The sequence below is a fragment of the Thunnus maccoyii genome, chromosome 6, assembly GCF_910596095.1.
Source record: "Thunnus maccoyii chromosome 6, fThuMac1.1, whole genome shotgun sequence".
NCBI classification, from domain to species: domain Eukaryota; kingdom Metazoa; phylum Chordata; class Actinopteri; order Scombriformes; family Scombridae; genus Thunnus; species Thunnus maccoyii.
The window spans coordinates 30,902,080-30,910,392 of record NC_056538.1 but is presented as its reverse complement, the minus strand read 5'-3'; positions in this window follow the sequence as shown (position 1 = coordinate 30,910,392).

Sequence of the window (8,313 nt, the reverse complement as noted above, 5' to 3'; positions counted from 1 at the left end):
AGATTGAAGTTAGTCATCCTACATTTCAGCTGACAAACTGACAGCGTCAATCTCACCTCAGAGATGACACACTAGAGGAGGAGAATATCTGTTTTCCCTTCGGCTGAAGAGGAAACGTTGCTCTCAAAGTTCATAACCACTTTGGATGTCAGAGATGGTTTTTTTCTCATCTATCTGACAGCTGATCGTCGTCTTAGGTATTTCCTGTGTGAGGGTTTTTACACAGATGCTGCTTCTTTGGTGAATGTTAAGTAGCTCTTTATAAATACCAAAAGATGAAACAGGTTGACTAGCAAGCGCTTCCCACTCTGGAGGAAAAACTCCAGACGTGCTGATGTACTGCGAGCAAAGGCGAGTCACAACTACTTTTTTTCTTCTTCTCTCTTACCCTTAACCTCCTTAAATCTCATTGTGCTTCCCCTCTTCCTATGTTTCTGTCTGTCACATGGTTTTTCCTCATCTCTGACATGACAACCCTACACATATTTAACATTTTAACTCTTGGCTATTTTTTGCGTTTGTGCCTCTTCTTTTATTTTTAGCCCCCATGCAATGATTTTTTCCCCAAGCACAAGCGAGGCCTCTCAGGAAAGATTTTTTATTTGACATCTCTGTACTGCACAAAAGACATGCAGTGGGGAGGTAGTTGGACTGGATGGTCGGGCTCACAAAGGGTAGGACTTTTACACCAGTGTTCACATCCTGCATCCTATGTGATGTTAGATTCAGGCAACTAAGATTAAGGTTAGTGAAAGATGATTTTGATCCTGTCTTGTGCCTTAAGTCACTGTTGACTTTTTAGCAAAGATGTAGATCTGTCTTTAACCTTAAGGAGTGTTTTGAGTTGCCCAAGTATAACCATTAGAATCTTTGGAGTGCCCCAGTAACTTACTACCTACCACATAACTGCAACGTCTGTGGTTTGATTTGTTGCATGTCTTACCTGTTTCTCAACCCATTTCTAGACTCTCTGCACTTTCAACCATCAATTAAAGGCAAAAAACTCATGCAAAACATGTCAGGCAGTCAGTGAACATTTTGCAGATATGTTCAATATCAGTGTTTACTCACCATATTGTTTAAAAGTTATCCAGGCAGCGCTATGGCAGGCAGCCAACAAAACATAATGTAATGCAAATAATTGTAGATGAATTTAATTTTTAGGAGACAGGATTGTCACTGACACAACAAATCATCCAATCCTGACTCGTGGTTGGAAATGTGACACTCACGTTTGGAAATTAACAGCAGTCTCCTGTGGCAACGTCCATCACAGGGTGATTTCTATGTTATGTGTACTTTAAAGACTTGAAAGTACCTGAATGCTAATCACATTTCTGTGAATGTGATCACAGTGATGTGATGTCAGAAAATATCCTACTAACATTAAAGGTTGTTTGATGTCACATACTCCTCAGACACATTACTCTGTAAAACCAGTCCACAGATGTTTTCAGGACCATGGACAGCGCTCACAGCTCAAGCTCTTCCCAGCATTGTTACGAGGAGAAGAATTAAACTACAGAGTTTAACAGAGAAGACAGCTTGTTTGCTGTTTACAGTTCATTGTTAATGGGAAACTAGGGCCAGTTCATCTTGCATATGTACAGTATGACCACAGTGAGTTCAACTTTAATGAACTGGCTAAAGGTTAAATCACTGTTGCGTCACATCAGTTTGTGATGGAGAAGCAAAAGAGTTGACAGCTGTAGATAATTATTATTATTATTATTTAGTTTTATTTATTTTTATGTTTTTTATGTTATGTTTATGTTTATTTCTACAAAACAAGTTGTATGAAAACAGAAATATCACTTTTAAATAATATAGTAATTTAATAGTATTATCAGGATTATTTTCAGTATTATTGATCTGTGACAGTTAAACTTTGGCTGTTTGTTGGCATTTGAGAAAAAAATACAGAAAGGACATCTTGAAAGGCAACAAAAACTATAAAACGTGAAGAAATTAGCAACTGTACAGACCTGATACTCCAGGTTTGGATCTGTCTGATAACATCTCTTCTGTTTTCCCTACTTCTATTCTGCTGTGTAAAATATCAAATCTCTCAAGATCCACACAGTACATCTACAGTGAGTATTTTTTCCTGGATTGAACAAATACCATCTGAAAATAGAAGAGAAAAATGTACGCAACTCTAGTCTGTCAGCTTGTCAAGCAAAGAGTGAAAAAACAGGCCGTTCTTGGGTTATATCTATAACATCTATATTATTTAAGTTGTCAGTCCCTTCAGGTGTCGATACCATCTTTAGCTGGTCTCTGAGCGACAAAAAAAAGAGTTTTAAAGGCTCTGAAATCAAGAAGTTTAACAACTTATAGGAGTCCACGTGTCCTCAAACCACAAAATCCTCCTAACTTGGCAGCTAGAATCTGCCTCCTAACAGATTCATGTCATCTCACATGCATGTCACAGCCCGTTGCTGCCATTGTTCCTGTCAGTTTCTGCAGTGTAGCCTTAAAATAAAGACGATTTTCTGTGGCAGATCTGCTTCAACACAATCGAAGAAGGCAGCTCTATGATCATGTTTTTAAAGTTAAACCTCCTTCAAGATATGGATACCTTAGCTTGCCGGTTGTAAGTTAGAGAAACTGTGCCTGCATAGTTTTTAATCAGTTGATTTTGTTTCCCTTTGTTCACCACTGCTCACAGTGAAAATGGGGCACTTGATCAATCCCTGTAGATATAGCTGACATGTTCTAAACATATAGACAATATGTGATTTATATGATGGTGGCCTATGTAGATTAAACTTCACTCACCTTCAAGACTGCAAGTGAAAAAAATAGGCAAAAATATGTTGGGTTACATCCCTTGAAGTCGGTGTTGATTGATACTTTTCTTGAAATAGAAACATCTGTTCTGTGAGACGGACAAGTTAAAACTAAAACACTTCAAGAAATACTGGTGTGAATTGTCTCTGACACAAGCTCATTAATATGTGATCTGAGTTGTCTGCATGTGACGGCCTGCATACTGCAAACTGTGAGGACATGAAGGTATGTAGATCCCATAACTGGAACCATAGTAATCATATCATAATCAGTAATAACTAATTAATTTGTGGCAAAAAAGGTGACATCATTAGAGTCATATTTATTGATAAACAGGATAAACAATGGTGTCCACTTGGCTTGCCTTTAGAAATTGTTAAATTCTATTTTCACAATAAGTGTTTTTAATTAGTCTTAATAATATAGTATATAAAAAAAGTAAATTTTCTGTATGTTTTTATCAATAATTAAGTCGAGCAGAGCCACTCAGCTGTGCTGGAAGTCGTGCAGAATCGTTGTTAACCGCAGTGTGAGGTATGAATAACCAATCTCAGCTCACCACATAAAACAGTTTGACTTGAATGAATTTATAAATTACTTACAGCTTCAGAATTTCCCTTTAACGTGACTATAGCATCAGTGGTTTTAACTATAGCCCACAAGTCATAAACATTAACGTTACAGCAGTTTGATCATAAAAATAGAAGCCAAAGCATATAATTACTGCTCACAACTTGGTTTGGTGTGAATGTTAACATTTCCCTAAACCGACTGCATGACGGCCCTGGTCAGGTCATAACCTTTACAAATAACCTGTGTGGTTTTCACATTATTTTTGGAACCAAATCCTCCAACATTGTAGAGATCTTTTCTGTGTATTACTTGCATGTCTTCCACTCCATTCCAAAAGCAGCTTGTTCTCATTATACACACATACACACACACACACACACACACACATATATATATATATATATACATACATATGTGTGTGTGTGTGTATGTATGTATATACTGCTCTATATACAAGATAATAATGATAGCGACCCCTGCAGCTGTAACTGTCAGTTTTCTGATCCCCAGGACAGACAGAAAAAAACAAGTTTTTAATACTTTGAAAGTAATAAGATGAAGAAACCTGCAGGCAGAGTTGGTCCCATGTTTCTTGTACTCCTTGTTGCTGGTTTCAGTCTGCCTGACAGCATCTGTTGTACGTCATCACTGTAAACTCTGACTTTCTCTTCTTCCCTGTCATTTTGCACTGTGTTTTTGTCTGTCTGACAGAAACTGTTTCAGATGTTTCTGGTTGAACTGGGAATAAAAAAAAAATAAAAATAAAAATAAAAAAAAAACTTGTTCGATCCTAGTTTTTTTTTCTCCATCTAAATATCCGATCTTGCAGCACAACTGCAGAAACACTGGTAAAAACTTTAGCAATATTAAACTTTTTTATGGTTGTGTTCAGGCTCTGGCAGCACTTGTTTAAAGTTAGACTAGTGTTCTTAGTTTAATACAGAAAAAAGTGTCCAGTCAATTGAAGCACGAGACATGTTTATTAATATTTAATGGAAACCACAATCTTTTACTTTTTACTTAACCAAAGTGCTTTTGTTACGTAAACCTGAACATACACAGGACTCAGAATGTGAACCCGGGTCTGTGGTGTCTGAGTCCTGCATCCACGCCGACCTCCCTCCTCTGACTTCAGAGCAATATATAAATGTAGCTTCATTCATTTGAAAAAAATGCAGCAATTATGTTTGCGAACACAACATAACTGGGAAAACAATTTAGTTATATATATGTAAACGTAACGTCTAGGAAGGAGGCAGGGTTACTGTCATAAACCATCACATAAGACTGTTTTGTAGAGCAGTTACACAAAACGGAGCAGATTTTTCTATTTTACTCTTTTAAATTATATTTGAATGGTAGTTGTCCCTACAGTAACTGTGCCACAGTGTTCCCGTCCCTGCCTCACAGAAAATAACAGCATTGTTTTCATGTCCCCGAGACTAAAAAGGATTGAGCCTCCCCGCTGTGAAGAGGAACTGAAATCCACATTGTCACCCAGGAGCGACTTCCGAACTCTCGATGGGTGCACAGATGGCACTGGAGAACATTTCTGAAGCAAATGAATACTAAGAGATGAAGATAGAACGAAATAAACATGTTTAATTACATTTAAAGCTGTTATCTAGCGACCCCATCGTCACCCCAACTCAGACTTACTGAGCTTCATGCAGTTAGAAATGAAAATAATCTGTCATGCATGATTTTTCCCTAGAAGAGAGATTTCCAATTAAAAAAAGGTTTATTTTTCAGAAGGAGTAGAGTCAATTCAAGTCAAGTAAATTTTATTTGTATAGCCCAATATCATAAATCACAAATTTGCTTACAGGGTTTTTACAATCTGTACAGCAATACAATGTCCCCTGTCCTTAAACCCTCGATTCGAAAAACTTCCTAAAAACCCTTTAACAGGGAACGAATGGAAGAAACCTCAGGAAGAGCAACAGAAGAGGATCCTTCTCCCAGGACGGACAGACGTGCAATAGATGTTGTGTGTACAGAATAGAACAAGAAAGACAAATTACATAAATACAGCACAGAAAACAGGATGACAAAATATTATATAATGCATTATAATGGATTCATAAAGTATATGAAGAATGTGATCAAGAGGATACCAAGCAACTTCCAGGTGCTGCCAAAACAGAAAAGGACATGAGCCATGCAAACTCCATCACCATGGAGACCTGGGAAGAGGACAGACTAAACATGCACACAGGGGATCACACCATTCACACACACACACACACACACACACACGAGAAGAGACAAGAAAAACACATCATTAACACAGGACAGAGAGAGAGAGAGAGAGAGAGACATGAGGTGAGGCTGAAACTCCTGCTGGATGAGGAACCAGATCCAAAACCTCTGGAAGTGGCACCGACAGCCAGGCAAGCAGAGCGGTTCAAGGATGGGTGCTGGTCCAGCCGAGAGACGCCTGACAGAGGGTAAGTACACACAGGAGCCCTGCATTTTGAGAGCTCAAGATGGAATATAAGGTTTAAGGAGATCAGACAGGTATGATGGGGCATGTCTATTTAGGATTTTATAAGCCATCAGAAGCACCTGAAAGTCTGCTCTAACGTGAATAGGGAGCCAATGAAGGGAGGCTTGAATTATTGTAATATGGTCAAAGTTTCTTGTTTTAGTTAAGATTCTAGCTGCAGAATTTTGAACCATCTGAAGACTTTTCGTACTAGCATGTGGCAGACCTGAGAACAGAACATTACAGTAATTAAGTCTGGATGAGACAAACGCATGTATTACAGTTTCTGCATCAGAGACTCTAATAATGAGAATCTTTAATGAGAAAAATTGGTTTTAGAATCATTTATATGTAAATATCCATCTAAAATCCATCATGTTTCTATTTTTTTCTTGTTTCTGTGGAACTGAATGTTTAAAGAAAGTAATAATTTGGTGTAAAAAAAAAAAAGGTCTTCACCTCGGTGTCAGTGTTGACCAGCGATTAATGAACACACCAGACAATCACAGCAGAGCGGATGTATAACGAGTCAAACCTTAATGAGCTTTTAACACTTGTAAGATTTTCAACATCTGCTGGAGATTTAATAAACTGTTCGTAGCTGGTTTTCCTTCTCTGCAACTGAAATTGTCGCAGTCATATAACTTCCACCCCCGGTCAATGCCAGAATCTCACCGGATGTGTGGAGGTCAGTGTATTTGGGTTTAAGTTCAATTTATTTGAACCCAAACATACACAGCAAACAAGGCCATTAAAGGGCTGCATTACACAGATAAACATTCACCCACATACTGTATGTGTGAGCCGCTCATCTGTATTAGGTCCTCTCAAGTACAGCAAGAGGGAATAAATGAATGAATTGTTTATTTTCGTGTCATATCATTAAAATGGTTCATCCCACATGGGATTAAATGACACACAATAATATTACATATGAATAACAACTTCTGGAAATTGACATATATTTTCAAAAGAAGTCATTGCTGCAAACCACATACTGTATTTCACACAGAAAAATATATATATACTGTATATAAAAGTTATACATTATACATTTTATATATTTTATCTTAATAACCAGGCGTTTGAAATTTTTTATTTAATTTCACAAAGTGTAGAAGTTTTTATGAATATTCTCTTTCTATAATTAGGGCAATAAAAACAAAACACATTTCATTTTCTTCTTCTACTAGCTGACATACAGTATGTGAGATACATGTTTCTGTGTGTGTGTGTTTTTTCAGTATGTGAGTGTGTGTTTCTGTGCATATGACTTCATAAAATATGACAGCAGTGGGTCCATCTGTGGCTGCTTACTCTCTGCTGCTAATACAATAATAATAATAATAATAATAATAATAATAATAATAATACAGAGCTCCACGCAGTCTCCTGAAGAGTTCCTTTTCATTTGTGTGTCTAATGACGACAACATGAAACAATTTATTCACAGAAGACTTAATGTTTTCAGCTTGTTGTTTCATTTGATTTCAGAATAAAACAACTTTGCACTTGGGTTTAACTCAAGTTTTCAAGAGAATTTTATCACAGCAGCAGTGAAAGATGTATTCAGATCAGACCTTTACTTAAGTAAAAGTACCAATACAGCAATGTAAAAAAGTAAAAGCCCTGTATGAAAAATCCTAAGTAAAAGTATATAAGTATCAGTATCAATGTGTTGTATTTTAAAAGCTTGTGATATTATCCATTGTGTCACATCTTCATCTGAAAAGTAACTAAAGCTGTCAAATAAATGTAGTGGAGTATAAAGTACAATATTTTCTTCTGAAATGTAGTGGACTGAAAGTAAGTAATAAGGTAGCATCAAATGGAAATACTCAAGTAAAGTACAAGGACCTCAAAACTGTACTTAATTACAGTGCATGAGTAAATGTACTTAATTACTTTCCACGACTGTACGACAGATCTAAAGCTCTAAACTGGACTGTACATCACAGAGGGAGCCTGTTTTTTAAAAAATCATGAAACATTTCTGCTCCTGGAGTCACATGGACACTATATGCGGTTATGTATGATTTATTGCCACTATACAAAATGTCCAAACACTTTAGGCATGAAACAGGATTCATCAAAAATGTAAAGGAAAAATCCATTTCATGACATTTTCACATTACAGAGCTCACTCGCCCTGTATTATTAAAATACAATATACATTTTTTATGGTCTGACCATGTAAGCAGTGACAAATCCTGCAGTGCATTGGGGAGTGGACAGGCTAAATGTCAAGAAAATGAAAAAAAAAAAGAATTAATGTCTTAATGGTGTGATACACTGTATTAGCAGTTAAGTAGTTCAGTGAACTTTATCTTATTTATACTTTAACGTTTTAAGCATTTAACCTCTTAAACTCCCCAAGGACGTCTGTGTCTTGGGGCGACATTACTGTCTTTCAGCTGCTGTAGTGGGCTTTTAAAGCTAGAGTGAAGATACTGGTATCA